The 22894-nt window shown below is 35.3% G+C and overlaps 2 long non-coding RNA genes and 1 pseudogene across 4 annotated transcripts; 2 read left to right on the top strand and 1 right to left on the bottom strand.

Moving 5' to 3' along the window:
- Window positions 1-272: 272 nt before the first annotated feature.
- On the top strand, window positions 273-1205 carry LOC149157853 (uncharacterized). Its single transcript, XR_016261099.1, has 3 exons — window positions 273-565; window positions 660-769; window positions 873-1205. It is a non-coding gene; the product is annotated as an uncharacterized LOC149157853 (long non-coding RNA).
- Window positions 1206-19177: 17972 nt separating this feature from the next.
- Window positions 19178-20226, top strand: LOC149157854 (uncharacterized). 2 transcript variants are annotated; one of them, XR_016262011.1, is made up of 3 exons: window positions 19213-19433; window positions 19604-19660; window positions 19755-20226. It is a non-coding gene; the product is annotated as an uncharacterized LOC149157854 (long non-coding RNA). The 2 variants fall into 2 exon arrangements; XR_016262010.1 differs by having other exon boundaries at window positions 19178-19660.
- Window positions 20227-21643: 1417 nt separating this feature from the next.
- On the bottom strand, window positions 21644-22516 carry LOC149157855 (cell number regulator 7-like; annotated as a pseudogene). The gene is made up of 3 exons (XR_016261221.1): window positions 22237-22516; window positions 22047-22118; window positions 21644-21936 (listed from the first exon to the last, which is right to left on the bottom strand). The product of XR_016261221.1 is annotated as a cell number regulator 7-like (transcript).
- Window positions 22517-22894: the final 378 nt, after the last annotated feature.

Genomic DNA, 22894 nt, shown 5'->3' on the forward strand with positions numbered 1-22894 from the left:
TAATCAACTTAACACCCGTAGCCTTAAAGGATGCCATCTTGGTTACACTTGTGACAAATGCATGTAATCCTATTGGAGGTTGGGTTTAACTATGTTTTGAATTTGTATATTAATTAAACTATACCCTGGACCTCGGGGACTCTTCCAGATGTGTACCAGCACAGTGGACAGTTGTGTGCCTCTTCACCGTTGATCTGGAGGTTGAAAATCCAACGAATCTAGAAAAGAGAGGTGGTTTTTGGAGTAACTGCCTTCGGTATGCGCGGCTCATTCCATCATTTGTCTACAATGTTGATGGAGAGGCTTTGCAAACCCGTCCAAAAAAACTATTCATCTACAAGTCAGTGCGTCTACCCTTCTTCACAGAGTTGGATTGATTGCTAATTTCTATTCCATACTTTCACAAACAACCACAGGGTAGTTGCTGGACCCTTATTGTGTTTGTCCATTAATTCTAACATTAAACCTCGACCCTGGAGACCCTACCACAGCTTCATCTGGTCACAAGGATTCTGGTGCAACGTTGGGGTTTCTTCCAGTTTGATTTTTTACTCTGGTGTCAGAGGTGAGCTCTTTTTTCCACTTAAGGTACTAAAACATTAGCTCTTTCCTTCGATTTTCCTCCAGCATTTACTAATGCACTTTTTCTTTGATTGCAGGCAATACTTGTCAATGTAAGGCTTAGTTTTTTCTAGGGTTCCAATTTCTCTAGTCGTGTGGTTCCATGTAGCTCGATGAGGGCCATGACTGAAACCTTAGCATTTAACGGGTAAGAAAAGTTCTTCTTTCACCAAGTTTGTACTTTGTGTTAGGTACCATGAGTTCTCTATTGTCTTTTCTATTCATCAGCAAGATTATTCTTGTCATGCTAGGTATTGACGAGGTTCATAGAGCAGAAGGTGGATTCACACCGTTTCCCTTCCAGATACCCTCTGTCTCTGTGGCAATTGTCACTACTATTAACGCATAGCCAGTTTTGTTTATTTATAAATAAATTAATGTAGGGTATCGAATTCCTGAAAGATTTGGGAGGCACTTAATACCATTTTACTTGGATATGGAGGGTTTCATACCTAGATAAATATGCACACAAACTTATGTATTTTTGTTTTGCACAATTTTGTTTTGTGGACCTCCTTCGAGGCTTTTAAATCTTTCTGTTGCTTTAAGACAACGACCCATTAAATACAAGGGTTTTGTTCTGTTTCTCATTAATTTATATAAGGAAGTTGGTTATATTGCACATGGATTTCTTTGGTACCCATAATTTATAGTTTGGTTCTGTTAATTTTTTCATGTTAATACAAATGTGAAGACATTATTTGTTCTTTCCCAGTGAATAGATACAAGTTTTCTTGCACTTACTTTTCTTTCAAACTTTGTTATTGGGCTTGAGTCTAATGGTTTTTAGTTTAGCATTATATCCTCTTTAGCTCTCTTAATTAGTATTTTTGAACCAGTTCAAGATACTAACTCATTTAGTTTCTTCACGAAGAGTTGTTCCTATAGCTGCTGGTGATAGTTCAGCACTGGAACGACCCTATAAGTAGGCATGCCACATGGAGTTCTAAGTTTCTTTTCAGGAACACATTAACACTAGTAATTAACCACCACTCTACTCCCTATGTCCTACTGGGAATCCTTCCATTATTGAACATCTTGTCTCCATCTTATAACCATCCATAGAGTCTATCAGGGTTTAGGTTGTTTTCACACAGATTAATACATAATTTCGTTCACAACGTTCTGGATAGTCATGGAGGGTTTGGCTCCATCCGGCCTTCCCAAACTTACAAGACCCCTTTTCTTTATTTCCATATGTGTAAATATACTCTTGTCGATATCTCTATGATAACCCATCATGCCTATTTACCATATCGACATATTAAAAGCAACATTATACCAAACATGCATACATAAATATAGGCCAATACCTTGGTAATACTCATCACATCCATTCTTCAAACCAACAATTTAAGATAAAGAATTATATTAAAGTGGGTATAAACTAACTATCACAACAACAAGAAATATGTCATGTAATTTTATTCATAATATGTCCATTGTTTAATTCTGGTAGAATTTCATCTTTAAGATTCGAGAAACATAATTTTCAACTTAACAGGATTGTTAAAAATAAAACTTCAAAACAACTTAACTTCTACTTATATGCAATTATTGAAATGGATTGAGTTAGTGTGCCCAAAATGAGACCATCCACCCTACCAACAGAACTAGCTATTGTGTCCATATCCCCCCCCCCCCGCCCACCCCCCCACCCCCCGAGAAATTGTTTAGCACAGTTGGATATAACCAGCCTAGGTTACCCTTCTAGACCTCAAGACACTAGTCCAGTCTGGAATCTCAGAAATCAATTTGATTGGAAAAATTTCCACTGGCCCCCAACCAACTCTAAAAATAATTTTGCAGTTCTCATGTATCCTTCTTCTTCAGGTGGTTCCCCTTCTGGTAGCCAACCCCCTCTTAGTCCCTCCATATCCCTTTTATCTCTAGGACTTTTAGAAGAATGAAACTGAATAATAACTACATCAAAATGTTTCCCAAACTTATTTAGCATATCATGAAATCATGATATCATCATTCTATTGTGACTCTAACCATTTCCTGAATTACATAAAAGAAATTCATTACTAATTATTATAACTATTTGTTTCTTATTCTTTTCAAAATTATTAAAAAACAAAAGTAAAATATTAACAACAGTAACTTCAATTTTTTTTGCTCTCATATCCAGGGGTCTTACATCTCCCCCCCCTCAAGTGGAACGCCGTCCATGGTGTTTAGTCTTCCAGTTTCACTTGGAACAGTCCAGGGTATGCCTCCTGCATAAAACATTTATCCTCCCAAGTGGCTTCCTTTGGGCTAAAGTGCTTCCATTGCACTTTAACCTGGATGATAGCTCGCCTCCGCAACGTTACTTCTCTCTGATCGAGTATGCACAGGGGCTCTACCAAGAATTATCCTTCCGGTTCGACCTGCCATCAGCCAATTGTCACACATTTGGCACATCTGAATATATATATATATATATATATATATATATATATATATATATAGATATACTAGAGATAAAAGAATTACTTTACATATATACATATCTTAATATTCTTTTACCTGAATATCTTGCCAATCTATGATGTGTCGAGGATCATATATATATATATATATATATATATATATATATATATATATATATATATTTCTTTAAAAGTGAAACATGAAATACATTATGCACCTGAATATGACTGGGTAACGCAAGTTGATACACAACTAGTCCTACCCTATCTAAGATTTGGAAGGGACCACAGAACCGAGGGGCCAATTTGGCGCACTTTTCCCATCTGAGAGTACTCCTCCTAGGTATGATTATCACATAGACATGGCCTCCTACCTAAAGTTCTTAGTAGGTCCTTTTCTTATTGACATAATCATTTTGCCTATCTTGTGAAGCCTTCAAGCTTTGTCGAACCTTCTTCACCGTTCTTTCCATTTCTGCCAACATATCTGATCCTAGTATTAGTTTATTCTCAGGGCTATTCCAATTTGCAGGAATGGTACATCTCCTCCCATAGAGTACCTTAAAGGGACTCATCTTTATCGATTCATGATACCCATTATTATAGGAAAACTATACTACATGAAGATACTCCTCCCATTTCCCAGGTTGTTGCATGACGTACATGCGCAACATGTCTTCTACTACTTGATTGACTCGTTCAGTTTGCCCATCAATTTGAGCATGATAGGAAAAAATGAAGTGAATCTGAGTGCCCAAGTTGGAGAAAAATTCTTTCCAAAAAGCATAAGTGAACTTAACATCACGGTCAAATATTATGACTCGAGGTATGCCATGTAGCCTAAAGATTTCCCTCATGAATATGTTGGCTATCTGAGTGGTTTGGTAGGTGGATTTGACAGGGACAAAATGAGCTACCTTGCTTAATTTTTCGACCACCACCATAATTGAATCATTCTGTCATTTTGATCGAGGTAAACTGGTTATGAAATCCAAAGTTATGGTGTCCCACTTCCACTCTGGAACAGGCAACGGATTCAACAACCCAACAGGATGTTGATGCTCAGCTTTAACCTGTTGACACTCCAAACATTTGGCCAGGTACTCTGCAATGTCCTTCCTCATGCCAGGCCAGTAATAGCCTTTCTTAATTGCAGAAAATAATTTTTGATAGCCAGGGTGAGCCGCATACGGACTCCTATGGAATTCATCCAATATGAGTTGTTTCACTGATAACTGGTTAGGAACATATATCCTACCTCTAAACATCAACAAATATTCAGCGTTAACATTGACTCACCAGATTTGTCGGTATGCTCCACATCTCTAGCTTGCTGCCAGAGGTATTCATATTCTAGATCCTTCTGAATTGCTTCCTTGATTTGATCAGAAAAATTAATTTCCACCTGACTAAATAAAATTTCATAAACATGATGCAATTTCCTGCTCAATGCATCTGCTACCTGGTTCTCCTTTCCCTTTAGGTGTTTGATTTCAAAGTCGAATTCACTTAAGAACGCAGTCCATCTAGCTTGGCGTGCATTCAAGGTGGGTTGACTAAAGAAATTTGTTAAGCTGCTATGATCCATCCTGAGCAAGAATCTCTTTCCCAGCAAGTAGTGATGTCATACCTTTAAGGCGTGCACGACAATAGTTATCTCTAAGTCATAAGTGGAGTACTTATGTTCATGCTCTTTTAACTTACGGGATTCGTAAGCAACCACTTTATCTTTTTGCATTAGAACTCCGCCCACACCTTCTTTACAAGCATCAGTACAAACTATAAAATCCTCTTCTGGGTCTGCAATTTTTAACACAGGTGTAGTGGTAAGAAATTGCTTCAGCTTTTCAAAAATCTCTTGGCATTCTTTCATACATTTAAAGTTTGTTCCTTTTTTTTGCAAGGAGGTGATTGGATATGCTACCTTGGAGAATCCTTTTATAGGTCGTCTATAATATCCAGCAAGACCCATGAAAGACTGTATATCCACCTCGTTTTTTGGAACAGTTCATTTCATAATAATCTCGATTTTCTCCGGATCTATCACTATACCAGCAGAGGAAATTATATGCCCTAGGTACTGAATCTGGTCCTTGAAAAAGTCACATTTGCTGAACTTGGCGTAAATTTGGTTTTCTCTTAGGGTCTGCAATACTATTCGTAGATGTTCTTTATGCTCTTCCAAACTCCTGGAATACACCAAGATATCGTCAATGAAAATGAGGACAAATTTATCTAAAAAGGGGTGAAAAATCCCATTCATCATACTCATAAATGTGGCCGGAGCATTAGTAAGTCCAAAGGGTAGAACTACAAACTCGTAATGACTGTAACACATCTGAAATGTTGTTTTATATATATCCTCATATTTAATACGGATTTGGTGATAGCCAGACTGTAAATCAATTTTTGAAAATACCACCACACCCTTTACTTGGTCAAATAGATCGTTGATTCAGGGTAAGGGATACTTGTTCTTGACGGTTAATTTATTCAGTTGTCTGTAATCTATGCATAACCGCATAGTGCCATCCTTTTTCCTCACAAATAAAACTGGGGCCCCCCAAGGGGACACACTGGGTCTAATGTAGCCCTTGTCCAATAATTCTTGAAGCTGCATTTTTAACTCAGTTAAAAGGAGCCTTGGAAACGGGAGCCACCCCAAGGATCAATACAATAGTAAAATCCAAGTTCCTTTTGGGTGGCAGCTGCAGAATGTCTTCTGGGAAGACATCCTTAAATCCTTGAACAATTGGTATGCTGTCCAAAATAGAAAATTTACCTTTAGAGCTATTGTATCTTACCTAGACTACGTAAATTTGGTAGCCTTTTCACATATTTTTCCCTAACTGATGAGTTGTAATTTAACTTTTCTTTTAATACCGTAAATTTCTACTCTACTTCCATTATCAGATAGGAAGTTAATGGTCTTTCCCTTACAATCTACTAAATTCCAATGTTGTTCTAACCAGTCCATACCTATCAGCACATCATAGGATCCTAAGGGCAACACATTTAACCTGGCATTAATTCATTTTCTCGCCAAATCAACTACACAATCATCTATTTTTGCATTGACTCTTCTCTTAGCTCTGATCACTAACTGGAATAGCTAATGATTTTTGAACTTTATACTTGTTAAATGACATAAATCAACTATTCTTGGGCTAACATAGCTTAGGCTTGCACCCGGATCTATCAAAATGGAAATAGGGTGGTTGGATATTTTACCTTCTAGCTCCACCATAGATGGTTGATATTTTGTCTACTGATATTTTAATGCTACGTTAATCCCTGGTATGTTTCTTGCCAAATCACCAACAATAGAATCTTCTTGAACATTTGTAACTGGTTTTGATCTCCCTCGATGGTGACAGTTCTTGTAGTAATGGGGTTCTCCCAACCTTAACACTCACAGGAGGGTTAGGAGTCTAATTTGTTTCCAACTTACTCGATGCTTCACTTTGTTTTACGCACAGGGGCTTCACTGAGGGAGCAATACCATACCACATGGGTTCATATTGGGGGATATATATTGAGGAAAAATTGACTTAATATGTTGGGGGATATATAGGGGGTAAAGGGTTTTTATATTGGCAGTTATAAAAAATGGAGCTAAAAGTTAATGAAAAAATATAAAGGGTATAAAAAATGTTAATGGAAAAATGGATAGCTACAATATCTAGTGAAAGCAGGAGTTTTTTAAATTGGGAAGGTGTATTGGGTTCATATTGCTAAGGGGTTCAATAATTTGATTTTTAGAGGTATTTTCCAATATGTAGTCAATTTAGGGGTATTGTTTAGTATGCCATGAACGCATGCGATATGTCAAAGGTTCATTGAGTGAAACCCCTGTGGTTTTACCTCACTATGGGGTATATACCTTCGCTGATTTTTATTTACAGATCCACCCGGTCATTTCTGATCTGGGTACCTGGGACTGGTATTCTTCATGCCTTTGCTAGTTGGGAAATTTCTTTGTCCCTTCTTACCAGTCCAATTTTTGGTACCCTCGCCTTTCTATTTCATCTGTTGATAGTAGATTCGAGCCTTTCTAACTGTGTCATCCATCATTTTGGGATTGTCAAATTCCAACTTCTCCTTCATATATCTTGGTAAAATGTTGATGAAGCACTAGACTTTAGCCTTCTCTTCCCGAATATATGGAACATATCTCAACAGGGAGGTAAACTTAGCTATGAACTCGTCCATAGATTGTTGTCCCAGTTTCAGGTCATGAAACTCTTTTGCCTTGTCATCATAGAATCGCTCAGTTAGGTACTTATCCTTGAAATGCTTCTGGAAGTGCTCCCATGTAACTTCTTGCTCATCAATCTCCCTGACTGTTTTAATTTCTTCCCACCACAAGGTGGCCTTACCCTGCAACTGATATATTTCTAATCTTGCCTTCAAATTATCATCGTATTCATATATTTGAAAGTATTTGTTCATGTTGATTAACCATGCCTTTGTTGCTTCCTCAGCCTCTCCATTATATATCGATGGTTTGATCTTCTTAAATTCCCTTGAAGCTCAATTTTCTGTCTCTTAAATCCTTTTTTATCAAATACATTATCAGACTCTCCTTTGTGGCCAGTTCGCCTTCACTCTGAATCTACTCTTGCTATCTATGTGACTCAGTTTTGTTTTCCTCATCCTCGCTAGGATTAGGATTTCTTTGATTCTTCCTATCCGACAGAATTTTCATAATATTCTCCTACTCCAATCGTAATATTTCGTTGTCTTCTCGTAAATTTAGCATCTCAGCTCATAATTGTTGGATTGTCTCCAGTAATGCAGTGTTGGTGTTCTGATGTGGTTCTCCCAGCTGTACCCACACCTCTAGGTTATGCCCGGTCATCCCTCTAGAGGGGGCAGATCCTGCTCCTCGTCGCATGATGTGTCAGTGTAACGTACCTCTTCATCCTAGTTCTAGAAATTAGCCCCTAGGCTCCATAATTTTAAAATTTCCTTTATTTACAATTAAGTTTTAAGGGCTTTCACTGTCTACTTAACCAATTATTTCATACACGGTGATCATCTCAATTACTATACTCAATATCTTAACTCTAAATACATCAGGAAGGCAATGAACCCTTTTCATACTCTTCGGATCAGTCCTCAAGCTTAAATCATAACTTCTTCATGGTTTATATGAAATTGTTATCTTGCATCTATTCCCACTAGCCTGGTCATGAATCATACCTCAGGCATAGACAAAATGATTAGTGAAGGTAAGGTTTAGGCAACATGCAAGAACAAATAAACCATCTATATTGTATGTAAGTCTTGAGATATGCATGGTAGGGAAAAATTGAAACAATATTACTAGAAACCTTTCTCCATATGAGTTCCATAAATATGCAGGTCTTAGGCATATATGTTTGTCAAGCTAACTAGGATTATCACTTAACATCAGAGGAATCCTATACTCCCTAACATGATAATGACCACATGTTAGATTCAGTAGAGGTCTCACACACCCATGCAGGGGTAGCCCACAAGCAACTTCATATAACTAATTAAGATAGCTCGCTCGCCTAGGAAAATAAAAACTACCTAATAGGCTTCTACAGCTGTGATATAGTCAGAGTAACATGCATAAAATGAAATCCTTCATTATACATAATTGATTGTTCTACCACCCTACTTGCTTGTTGGATTAATATGGTTATCATATAGATTATGCAGGAGTAGTCAAAGGAAGAGCGTTAGACACTTTACCTAAATAATTTGTACCATAATTATCCAGTTAAGCCTTACCCACAATTAATAATGAGCCATATTATCGCATGCATCCATATAAGGAATCTCATAAAAGCCATTAACAAGGACAAATGTAATCGTACATAATGAGTATATACAATTACTCCATTCATTCGTGGCTAGGTAGCTCATGCAATTTCTTTCATAAACTAAATGAAATTTAGACATATATGGAAAGAAACATCATACAGAACATTTTACGAAAATGAATCCCACTAAAAAATCACTTGGAGAGCGGAGCACCACCACCCAAACATGAATCACCTCTAATTCCCCTCAATCCGAGGTTCTTGCCAAGGATCAACTGTCCTCAATTGATCAATGCACTGGGTATTTAATACCCTCTTTCATGATTTAGTTACCATTAACGGTGTCTCGCTTTTATGGATTTTTCCATTTGTCTAGGTCTATTTCGAAAAAGATCATCTTTATCTCCCACAGGATTTTCCTCATAAAGCTTACTTTTATCTCTCACAAAACTTTTATGTTCGATGGATATTTATCTCCCATCCATCCAAGTTTATCTAGAATCACATCTAGAAGCTTCATCATGAAAGATTCATCTCTATCCCATTCCTCAATGGGATTTGGCAAGAATCTCATCTCTCTTGGTGCTCCACCCTCCAAGTGATTTATTTTATTAATTTATTTAATAACATATTTTCTTTTCATATTACATATCATACCTAGCTTTCCTTATCTTAGGTTTAAAATAGTTTAACCCACAAAGGAAGGGTATCACACCTAGCTTTCCTCAGCTTAGGTTTACAATAATTTAACACACAAGGGAGGGGTGTTACATATTCCCCCCTTAAAATTTACACCATCCTCGATGTATCACTGCATCATGTCCTCATTCACAGGTAGTTGGTTTTTGAATCCACAACTCTCATGGCTCCGGCATTTGATGCAAATCTTTCGATGTACATTGGTTACAAGGAGTGCTCCGAGCATATATCCTTCCATAGCTACCTATAACATTGTTTTCAAACCATCTGTGAGAAGTTATAGATGCAGAAATTTAACTATGATAAATATCATGATCTGTTACTCAATATTACTAAAGTAGCTATTGCTCATTTTTTATTTTATCTAAAGAATGTAGGTTCTCTTCTCACATTGTTCCAAGAATTTGTGTTCTTGTCAAACCCCTACTTCTTGTAGTTTCTCTGCATACAACACATATGTTAACATATTTTCCACATCAATATGCCTGCAATGTCATAACAGATTAGTTCACATAACCATATATATTCATTATATATTTTCATCATATATATTCATCATAATCGTATGTATGTCAAACTACAATTAACCATGGTTACTTATGCTTGAACCACTTCTTACTTTCCTTCTTCTGTGAAACCTCCAGGTTAGTTGCCTACCAGAAATCTACCTAATGTCTTCCAACATACCTACACACAAGGTATATTATACACACCAATGTACATGTCCTATTTCAATCATGTAACACACGTAATCATAGGGTTATCGTATGTACTGTTGGGCATAGTATCATCTGTGCTACACCCCATCTTACCATTATTATGGTATTACCTGCATGACATAAACTTTATCCACATATTTTTCCACCATGTTAGTATCATGCCAAACATTCCTTTATCTTTTTCTAGCAATTAAAACAATTGTGCTCAGTTGACAAGGAATTTTTATGAGCATGGTTCATTTTTGTAATCAAAGAAAGTTTTGTCAAGTGTAAATCATTTTTAGATTTCATGTGGTTGTAACACAATATCAATAGTATAGTATGTATTCATGCATATTTTCATCTTAAGCAGACTATTAACTCATAGTTTAATAATCATTAGATCAATACTTCATTCTTAAATAATTCATCTCGGGTGATTTACTATTGCCCTTTTTATGCTTCAACAACTCAACAACTCCCCACTATACTTTACCAACATGATCATTATGTCAATCATGTTCTTCCCTTTTGCAGACATACTCCCCATCTATAGGCATTGGGGTAGCAAACATCTTTAATTATTTCTATATAAGTTGTCTAACGAACCCAAGACCAATATCGAGATTCATCATGAGTTGCAAGACAATTCCAACAATCCATGTATAACTCAAATTAAACTCAAGACTATTTCTTCCATGGATGCTTGACATCTATTATCAACCAAATGATAACTACAATATTGTTACAAGGCTATAATATTGTACACCCATGTGCTTACATGGAAGATTCATATGCCTCATTATTATGTGTAGATTTTAGCATGATTCTTTCCACAACATGTTTATCTTGATGACCACTCAACCAGGCTTATGATAACAATATACCAACAATCCATGAAAATACATGAGTATATGTGTCATACAACAATAAAACAATGATACAACCATGGACTTCCTCTATTAAAGCAAGTTATGCCCAACTATAATGTCAATACCATGATGATATATGTCAATTACTTCAATGTTGATAAGCAACAATTAAAATGCTCACAAGCTTTCTCAGTCAACATCCTCAAGATAACCATCTCTCAATACATAATATCATGCATTATTTAGTCATTTTGACAACACTCAACCACCTATATTAAATACATTAAAAAACCACCTACTATACATATTCAACCAAATAGACCATATATATTACAGAGGCTTATGGTCAATACATAACAGGGATAAGCCCTCTTCCATAACAATATTTACATTAAAAATGCTATGATAAAACAGAGTAGTGAACTACAATTTGTGCATAACCTTTGGCATGATGAGAATTATTAACGGTTATACCTTGTTCTTTGCACTGCATCTACAAACCCTTATGCTATGAGATATTCGAGAGTGGATGGTGATCACACCATCATCCCACATCTCTCACCACAAGTATCACACACCAACATACTATGGCATTGATCTTCACAATCTATCATCTTCCTTTTAAGCCACTTTCTTATTATGGCATATAGTTTTGTGTGCTCTTAAGTAGGCCTTAATGATTTAGTTATAAGGATTTTTATATAGCAGTAGGAATTAATACCTACTCAGTTAATCTTCTAATCTGACTATAACCCTTCCAAGGTGTGATTAATCTATTGTTTTAAAATATGAGAATTTCTCATAGTTTTCATCTCGTTGTTGCTTATCATAATCACCTAATAATTCATGCATGCTAATAATGTTTCACTGCTTAACTAAGGTGGCAGATTTATCGTAAAAGAAACCAAGCAATGTCCATGTCCTAAATGCAAGTCACACTTTCCAATATGCTCTACTGCATGCATTATTCTTTAAAAATGGACTAAAAGAATTCACATCCTTGATAAATAATTTTATTTCCTTTATTCACCATAATCATGGGTCTATTCATATGTATAATATTTGTTTCCTGAAATTACTCTATGTGGAGGTTTATCTCTCGCTAATCATGGAAAGTAAAGCTTCATCCTTAACTAACTGGTGTGACAATTGTTTTCATGGATGCAAAATGTATATCTGCTAACCGTCTTAAGGAAGGAACTTCAATCAACATTTTTGGCATAATAAATTTTAATTTTATTAAATCCACTAACTCTCCTACATGTAGATCATTTCACTTCTTGCTTCTTTTCGTGGATGAATAATTATAGATTGAAAAATGCATTTCCATAGGTGAGTTTCTCCATATTTGCCACAATTGTTATTACATTATATTGTGATTGGTGGTCTTTGAATATCATTTGATGAAATCAATGCTCCTATACTTCATATAAGTTCATATAACATGAATAGGTTATAATTACATTCGGGTTATAACACATCCATACATCATTCGTTACTGCCACCCGAAATCTTATTTCATAATTTAAGCGCTACAACGTCTCAAAGAGCTTGCATTAACTGTATAGGAGAATAGTAAAACAACGAGTTTGTATATTTCTCAAAATCTCCATGACCAACATATCAAACCATTTTACTGCATTAATGAAATTAAATAAACCTTGTACCAATGAATAAACATTGCAATGAATTAGAGCATAAAACCCTAAATTCCAATGTTGCTCTATTAGAGAATGAATGCACTATTTGGTATTAAGAAAATAATGCAGTGTTTGCACTGCAATGCTTCTAATTTTCACACCAAGGAATAAACTTACTGCGAACCTGAACACATTCCATGTTATCGCATATATAAAAAGAAATTAAAAATATGTCCTACGCTATATATTAATAGTGCCAACTCTCTATGCTTTGCCATTTACATGAAAAAAAAATCAACACTCTCCCAAGTTCCCATTATTTCATCTAATGATCTTCAATGTATATATATATACAAGCTCTTCACTGCATATGTGTGCTCATTATTGTTTCAATAAACGCTCTCCTCATTATATAGTTCGATATTTTATAACTATGTAATCCTAGTTATTTATTTTTTTCGAACTCACCTTATGTGGCTTCACAAGAACAGAAACGCTTAGGGTAATATAGTCAACAAAATAAATAAATAAATAATATATATATATATATATAAATAATATATATATATATATATATATATATATATATATATATATGCCATTGTTGATGTGTATGCGTTATCATGGTCAAGGTGAAATTTATAAATATTTGGTAAGCATTTGCTATTGCATACTATCATTTAATTTACGCATCAGAAGAACATATACCCTTCTTTCGGAATATATGTAACTACCAATGGATGGACAGGCCTCTCCTGTTTCTTTAGATCATCAAGGCTTTTTGCTTTCACAACTATTCAAACCTAGTAACAAAAAATTTCATCTATAGTTCATACATTTTACATAAATAATTAATAATTGTACATCGAATTGTCAATATACAGGTAGAGAGAAGAAAATCCATTGCCATTACCAAAATTACGATTTCCTAATGATTTCCTAATGTCCTCTTATGTATTTGAAATGTTTTCCAACCCACCAAAAATCAGACCAATCAAAAGAGAGGCGTTGGCCTCTTGCAGATAGTAGAATTTGTTCCTGCGCAAGACATGGCCGAGAAAAAAATGAAAGCATAAACATCCTGATCTGGAGGAGGATTCCCACACGTGTAGCCTGCATTTCGATGGCTGCCTTCCATGGAGAACCCGAAGGAGAAAGTGACAATTCGGTCATTGCCGCCAGTTTCTTCAAAATTTCTCCTCCCCCCAATTCAAATTCAAAAGATAAAGACTGAATTGATAAAGACTGGGAAACAGCGCTACAAGAAAATCCTTTGCAACACCGAGGGTTTTCAAATACTACCACTATTATTATGTTGGCTCAGGACAACGAAAACCTTAAATTCTCTCTACTTAATGCTTCCTGTGCTTCCTCCACCATTAGCATAGAGGCGTAGAATGAGGAATGAATGTGTATTGACAGATCTCATTTTCTCACCATACGACTGGGTTTAAGAGTAATTTCTCACACTAAAATAGAGTTGATTTCCACTGCATAATAGAAATAAGTTCAGCTAACTGACTTTGAAACCATTGTCACACAAGCTTACCTAGGAACTCGTCACAAAACATAACTATACACAGTAATTCAGGCGGTCAGAGTTATGGAGTGCCGAACAGTGGCAAATTTACTCCCACGCCAGGGATACACTGATGATGACTCATCATCAATACTATTAGGTTCAAAACTCATGCTATATGTGTAGCCATGGAAAATTTTAGGGGCTAATTTTCGCCCTTGGGCTAAATTAAGGGGTTAGCCCACCTTATTTTAAGGGAGAGGGTAAGAAAACTAAATTTAACCCTTGAAATTAGAAGTTACAATCTTCCATTCACCCTCATTTTCAAGAAAATGTATTTATGATAGTTATAAATAAAAATATAAATACAGTGGAGGTATGGTAAATAAATAAAATCTCTTTTTATACTTACTCCAAAGGTATGGTAAATAAATAAAAATACAAATAAACTAGAGGTATGGTAAATAAATAAAACCTCTTTTTATATTTAGTCCATAACCCTCTTTCTATTTAAGAAGGCTCAAAAATGAGGTTTCATTTAAGTGAATCCTATGGGCCAAATACCATATTTCTAAAATAGGTATGGTAAATTAATAAGAATATAAATAAACGAGAGGTATGGTAAATAAATAAAACATTTTTTTATATTTACTCCGTATGTCACCTTATCTGTCACCTTATCTTTATGAACACGCAAGCGTGTGAATAAATAAAAATATAAATAAAGTGAAGGTATGGTAAATAAATAAAACCTCTTTTTATACTTCAAAGGTATGGTAAATAAATAAAAATATAAATAAACTATAGGTATGGTAAATAAATAAAACCTCTTTCTATATTTAGTCCATAACCCTCTTTCTATTTAAGAAGGCTCAAAAAAGAGGTTTTATTTAATTGAATCCTATGGGCCAAATACCATATTTATAAAAAAGGTATGGTAAATTAATAAAAATATAACTAAACGAGAGATATGGTAAATAATTAAAACATTTTTTATATTTACTCCATAAGCCACCTTATATTTACGAACACTCAAAAAATGTGTTATATTTAGGTGAAGCCTATGGGCCAAATACCATGGGCCAAATTATTATTATTTTTTTTCTAGTTAAGACTAACCTAAGTACCCACGGGGGATTTGAACCAGTTACCTATCGCAAGGAGTGCCCTAACAGCGCACTCATTCACCGTCAATCCAAAGCCCCATGGGCATGGGCCAAATTATTATTAATACCATGCAAAAAAAACATTATTAACCCTAATATTAGTATTAATAAAAATAAAGATGGCACATGGTATTGACCCATGGTATTCACATGGAATGCAGCCTATTTAAAGGGGGGAATTAAAGGAGCATAGATCCATCTTTACTCTAGATTAAATATCATGATATGCAAACTAACATAGAGTGAAAAAACATTTGATCCCTCTCGGGGCTTGGTAGATCAAGAGTAAAAATGGATCTCGTAATTTAATGTCATTTAAACATTTTAACTTGGTTAAAATAAAAAATAAAATAAAAATCAATTATTAATTTTATTAATTTTTATAAATTACTAATAGTAGTTTTTAAGCTCCAGGTTTATGATAACCCATGGTATTGACTAATGGTAATACCATGGTATTCATGTGAGCATAGACTATTTAAAGGGGAAATTCTATCAGCTTAGATCCATCTTAATTCCAGGTCTACCAGGGAGGGATAAATAGATTTCATCCCTCTAAGAGTGGTAGATATGGAGTTAAGATGGATATAGGTTGGTTTTTATGATAATGAAGATATTAAATAAGCTTAGGAAATTATATTATAAAAAAAATCTTAATGTGAATGGTTAAAGCTACATTTAGTCACTTAACAAAATTTAGTAAAAAATACCGATATCTCCATTAATATTGATTTTTCTGATTTAACAAAAAGAAAATTCAAAACAATGAAATCTTAACTCTTTCCGCATCACCCTCGCAGAAGAGAGATAGTCGCTACCGAAAATTTTCAAACATTCTCAATATGATATCTTCATGAAAAAGTTAAGGCACTGATCTTAGATTAGTTGTTTGAAAAATATGTTGGTTTGTACAACCTTTCATCTTCTCTGCTATTCTTAGTTTGTCATAATGATCCTAAAAGGCGGAGATTGTGCACCAAAAAGGAAATTAATCCACATGTTACAACGCTGTTAAAAATGGTATGAAGGTAGTGAATTATGCTAATAAGAAATTTAGTTTGGGAGAGACCTAATTAAATTTTATTATTTAATTGAAGATTTCCAAATAAAATAATAATAAATCTACATTTATATATTTATATATTGATTGGAAGGCTTCTGACAACGGTCACTTCTTTCCATTAGATCCCCTTCAGGCCTTTGGGATACCTACTACTTCATTATATTATATAGTTGGGGCTTGCTACTTGTTGGCGTGTTGGGGTAAACAAACTTGATGTGTTTTTTTTTATCTCGCAGTTGGAGTCTATGGAATAAGAAGGAATTAGATCCCCTTCAGGCCTTTGGGATACCCACTACTTCATTATATTATATAGTTGGGACTTGCTACTTGTTGGCGTGTTGGGGTAAACAAACTTGATGTGTTTTTTTTTATCTCGTAGTTGGAGTCTATGGAATAAGAAAGAAATTTGATAGCTTGGCAAAGTGGTAGCTTGACAAAAGTGGTAGAGAAAACATTAATCTCTCCTACCATGACAAACATGGCCACTAAAACTTGCAACATTGTTTGTAGGAAGTGAAATTATGTTTCTTTTTTCCAAACATGTATGTTAGTATATTACAGTTTAATGAATATGTTTTATTATTATCATATATGGTTTCATACTTTAACAAAACATTCGCCAAGACTTCATAATGTTTTATTATTTAGTAAAAGATTTTCCAAGATCTTACAAGATTTTATAATTCAGTGAAAGATTCGCCATGACTTCACCATTTGTAATGTACCTATTCAGCCTACATCTAAAAATTAGCCCTAGCATCCATAATTTTCAAACTTCCTTTATTTACAATTAAGTTTCAAGGGTTATCACTGTCTACTTAACCAATTATTGCATACACAGTGATAATCTCGATTACTATACTCAATATCTTAACTCAAAATACATCAGGAAGGCAATGAACCCTTTTCATACTCTTTGGATCAGTACTCAAGCTTAAATCACAACTTCTTCATGGTTAATATGCAATAGTTATCTTGTGTCTACTCCTGCTAGCCTGGTCATGAATCATACCTTAGGCATAGACATAAGGATTAGTGAAGGTAAGATTTAGCCAACATGCAAGAACAACTAAACCAACTATATTGTATGTAAGTCTTGAGATATGCATGGTAGGGAAAATTCTAAACAATATTACTAGAAACCTTTCTCCATATGATTTCCATAAACATCTAGGACTTAGGCATATATGTATGTCAAGCTAACCAAGAGTATCACTTAACATCAGAGGAATCCTATATTCCCTAACATGATAATGATCAGATGTTAGATTCAGTAGATGTCTCACACACCCATGCAGGGGTAGCCCACAAGCAACTTAATATAATTAATTAAGATAGCTCCCTCGCCTAGGAAAATAACAACTACCTGCTAGGATTCTACTGTTGTAATATAGTCAGAGCTACATGCATAAAATGGAATCCTTCATCATACATAATTCATAGTTCTACCACACTACTTACTTGTCATATTAATATGGTTGTCATATAGATTATGCACGAGTAGTCAAAGGAACAACATCGGACACTTAACCTAAATAATATGTACCATAATTATCCAGTTAAGCCTTAACCACAATTAATAATGAGCCATACTATTGCATGCATCCATATAAGGAATCTCATAAAAGCCATTAACATAGACAAATCTAATCATACATAATGATTATATACAATTCCTCCATTCATTCATGGCTAGAAAACTCATGAAATTTCTTTCATAAACTAAATGAAATTTAGATAGAGAGGGAAAGAAACATCATACAGAACATTTTACACAAATGAATCCCTCTAAAACATCACTTGGATAGCGGGGCACCACCACCCAACCATGAATCACCTATGATTCCCCCCAAACTGAGGTTCTTGTCAAGGATCAACTATCCTAAATTGATCAATGCACTAGGTATTTAATACCCTCTTTCATGATTTAGTTTCCATTAGCAGCGTCCCACTTTTATTGATTTTTCCATTTTCCTAGGCCTTTTTCAGAAAAGATCGTCATTATCTCCCACAAGGCTTTTCCTCATAAAATCTTGCCTTACTTTTTCACAAAGCTTTTATGTTCTATGGATATTTATCTCCCATCCATCCAAGCTTATCTAGAATCACATCTGGAAGCTTCATCATGAAAGATTCATCTTTATCCCATTCCTCAATGGGATTTGGCAAGAATCTCATCTCCCTTAGTGCTCCACCCTCCAAGTGATTTATCTTATTAATTTATTTAATAACATATTTTCTTTTCATATTACCTATTATACCTAGCTTTCCTTAGCTTAGGTTTAAAATAGTTTAACCCACAAAGGAGGGGTATCACACCTAGCTCTCCTCAGCTTATGTTTACAATAATTTAACACATAGGGGAGGGGTGTTACAATCAGCGTTCTTTCTCTGTGCATCACAATTACTTTTATTATACCATGATCATCCATTGAGGTCTCAGTGTGGAAACTTGAAGGCTCTAATACCACTTGCAACATCTCCCTTTGACAAAAATAAAATAAAATAAAATATCAAAAATTAATTAATTACCTATATATAAATATGGTAATTTACTTTCCTAATGCACTAACCCCTTAACCCTCCCAGTTCATTGCTCCACTTAATGAACTTAACACCCGTAGCCTTAACTGTTGCCATCTTGGTTTAACTTGTGACAGATGCGTGTAATCCTGTTGGAGGTTGGGTTTAACTGCGTTTTGAATTCGTATATTAATTAAACTATACCCGAGACCTCTGGGACTCTTCCAGACGTGTACTAGCTTTATGGACAGTTGTGCGCCTCTTCACCATTGATCTCATGGTTGGCAATCCAATGGTTGTAGAAAAGAGAGCTGGTTTTTGGAGTAACCTCCTTCGGTATGTAGGCCTCATTCCGTCATTTGTATGTTGCGTCGATGTGGAGGCTCTGCAACCCCATCTGGTAAAAGGGTTCATCTGCAGGTCAGTGTGTTTGCCCTTCTTGACAGAGTTGGATTGTTTGCTCATTTTCATTCAATTTAGTTTCGTGAACAGCCAAAGGGTAGTTTCTGGACCCTTATTGTGTATGTATCTTAATTCTAACTTTAATCCTTGACCCTACAAACCCTACTACAACTTCGTCTGGCAACAAGGATTCTGGTGCGGCGTTGGATTTTTATCGAGTTTGATTTCTTACTCTAGCTTCAGAGGTGAGCTCTTTTTTCCACTTAAGGTACTAAAACGTTGGCTCTTTCCTTTGTTTTTTCTCGAGCATTTACTAATGCACTTTTTCTTTGATTGCAGGAAATACTTGTCAATGGAAGGCTTAGGTTTCACGAGGATTCCAATTTCTCCAGTAGTGTGGTTCCATGTAGCTTGACGAGGGCCACGACTAAAACCCTAGCATTTAACGAGTAAGAATAGCTCTTCTTTCACCAAGTTTGTACTCTGTGTTAGGTACCATGAGTTCTCCACCGTCTCTTCTATTCGTGAGGAAGATTATTCTAGTCATGCTAGGTACTGAGGAGGTTCACAAAGCAGAAGGCAGAGTCACAACATTTCCCTTCCAGAGACCCTTTGTCTCTGTGGCAATTATCACTACTATTAGCGCATAGCCAGTTTTATTTATTTATAAATAAATTAATGTAGGGTATCGAATTCCTAAGAGCTTTAGGAGGCACCTAATGCCATGTTACTTGGATATGGAGGGTTTCATACCCAGCTAAAGATGTATGCAGACTTGTCAAATTAAAGGGTTAAGTATTTTTGTTTTGCATGGTTTTGTTTTGTGGACCTCCTTCAAGGCTTTTAAATCTTTCTGTTGCTTTAAGACAACAACCCATATAATACAAAGGTTTTGCTCTATTTCTCATTAAATTATATAATGCAGTTGGTTATATTGCACATGGATTTATTTGATACCCATAATTTATAGTTCAGTTAAGTTAATGTTTTCATGTTATTACAAATTTGCATACATTATTTTTTCTTTCCTAATGAATGGATACAAGTTTTATTGCACTTATTTTTCTTTCGAACTTTGTTATTGAGCTTGAGTCTAATGGTTTTCAGTTCAGCATTATATCCTCTTTAGCTCTCTTAATTAGTGTTGTTGAACTAGTTCGAGCTACAAACTCAATTAGTATCCTCACAAAGAGTTGTTCCTACGGCTGCTCATGACAGTTCAGCACTGGAACAACTCTAAAAGTGGGCATGCCACATGCGGTTCTAAGTTTATTTTAAGGAACCCATTAACACTAATAATTAACCAATCACTCTACTCCCTATGGACTGCTCAGAATCGTTCCATTATTGAATATCTTGTCTCCAACTTATAACCATCCACAAAGGCTATCATGGTTTAGGTTGTTTTCACACATATTAATACATAATTTCCTTCACAGTGTTCTGGATAGTCATGGAGGGTTTGGCTCCATCTAGCCTTTCCAAACTTACAAGACCCCTTTTCTTTATTTCCATATCTGTAAATATAATCTTGTCTATATCTCTATGATAACCCATCATTCCTATTTACCATATTGACAAATTAAAAGAAACATTATACCAAACACGCATACATAAATACAGGCCAATACCCTGGTAATACTCATCGGATCCATTCATCAAACCAACCATTTTAAGATAAAGAATTATATTAAAGCGCGTATAAATTAACTTAGACAGCCGTAAGCAATCTGTCATGTAATTTTATTCATAATACTCTAATGTTCATTTCTGGTGGAACTTCATCTTTAAAATTTGAGCAACATAATTTTCAACCTAATAGGATTGTTAGAAAATTTCAAAACAGCATAAGTTGTACTTATCTGCAATTCTTGAAACAGATTGAGTCAGTGTGCCCAGACCATTCCACCCTACCAACTGAACTTGCAATTACTTCGAGATTCCCCCGAGCAATTGTTTGGCACAGTTGGATATAACGAGCCTAGGTTACCCTTCCAGACCTTAAGACACTAGTCCAATGTGGAATCTCAGATTGATTTGAAATAAATTGAATCAGTGTGCCCAAAATGAGACCATTCCACCCTACCAACAGAACTTGCTATTACGTCGAGAGTCCCCCAAGCAATTGTTTGGCACAGTTGGATATAACAAGCCTAGGTTACCTTTCGAGACCTTGAGACACTTGTCGAGTGTGGAATCTCATAAATCAATCTGAGCCTCTAACCAGCTCAAGAAATAATTCTGCAGTTCTCATCTATCCTTGGTTCCCCTTCTGGTGGCCAACGCCCTCTCGCAACACTCGCAACAAACTGAATAAGGAAACACTCGCAACAAACTGAATAAGGAAACTGAAGGAAACTGAATAATAACTCGCAACAAAAGTGAACAAGGCAGTCTCCACAAGGCTTTTCTTCCAAATTGAATTTGTCTCGCAGCTTCTTTCTGTACAAACACGAATAACAGCAGCCGCAGCCCGTAAAATAGAGTATCACACCGTACAGAACTCCACTAACGCCGCAAGCTGCAAAGGAAGTAGACAATATGAAAACATGAAGAAAGAAGAAAATAGCCCAATTGTCAGAATCATATTTTCGTTTAAACTAATGGAAGAATACATTAATTACTACTTACATGTAGCACCGCTATCGGCTATTTCGGCAATCTGGCCGAAGGCGATGCAGGGGCAGCAACATGTGAGACAACCTGCAATAGTCATTCATTCAGTTAATAAGTAAACACTTACCATTCAATAACTAAATACTTACCATTCAATAAATCATATAACAATTGTGATAGAGGTAAGAAAAGAAAATAGACTTACAACTGCTGCAATCTTCACCGCAGCCACAGAGTCCAGTGGTCCATGTGGAGGGATGTCCTGCTGAAGAGGCATTTGAGGGTAATTATTAGTATTATTGTATGCATCGTAAGCCGGAACACCAACAACTGTTGCAGGTTGCGGGTACCCATGAATTGGGTGGGAAGGATTCTGATAATTATGAGATCCACCTGCATGCTTAGGCTGTCTATCAACGGAGGGATACATTCTTCCTTTCTTTTCTGAATTGAGTTGAGTTGAGTTGAGTTGCAGGGAAAAGTTACTCAACACTAAATTACTCTTCTTCTGCTCCATATTGCTTATGCCATATGGAGTTTATCTAATTCTCTTCTTCTGCTCCATATCGCTTATGCCATATGGAGTTTATCTAATTCTTGGTTTAATCAATACACAATGAACATGTATCTTCACTACACAATGAACATGTATCTTCACTACAGGTTAATCTAACTACATCCATATACAAGAAAAATAGAATCCTTGGAATTTTTCTAAAAAATTATCTAATTTTCCTAAAAAAAAAATTATCTATTTTTTTGTTTAATCGATTCACAATAAACATATATCTTCCTTACATATTAATTTACCTAAATCCATATTCAATAAAAATGAAAACCTTTAATTGTTTCTAAAAATTTAT

This window comes from Pinus tabuliformis, chromosome 5_2 (genome assembly GCF_031772625.1).
Source record: "Pinus tabuliformis cultivar Carrire ecotype Pingquan chromosome 5_2, CPIR1, whole genome shotgun sequence".
NCBI classification, from domain to species: Eukaryota; Viridiplantae; Streptophyta; class Pinopsida; order Pinales; family Pinaceae; genus Pinus; species Pinus tabuliformis.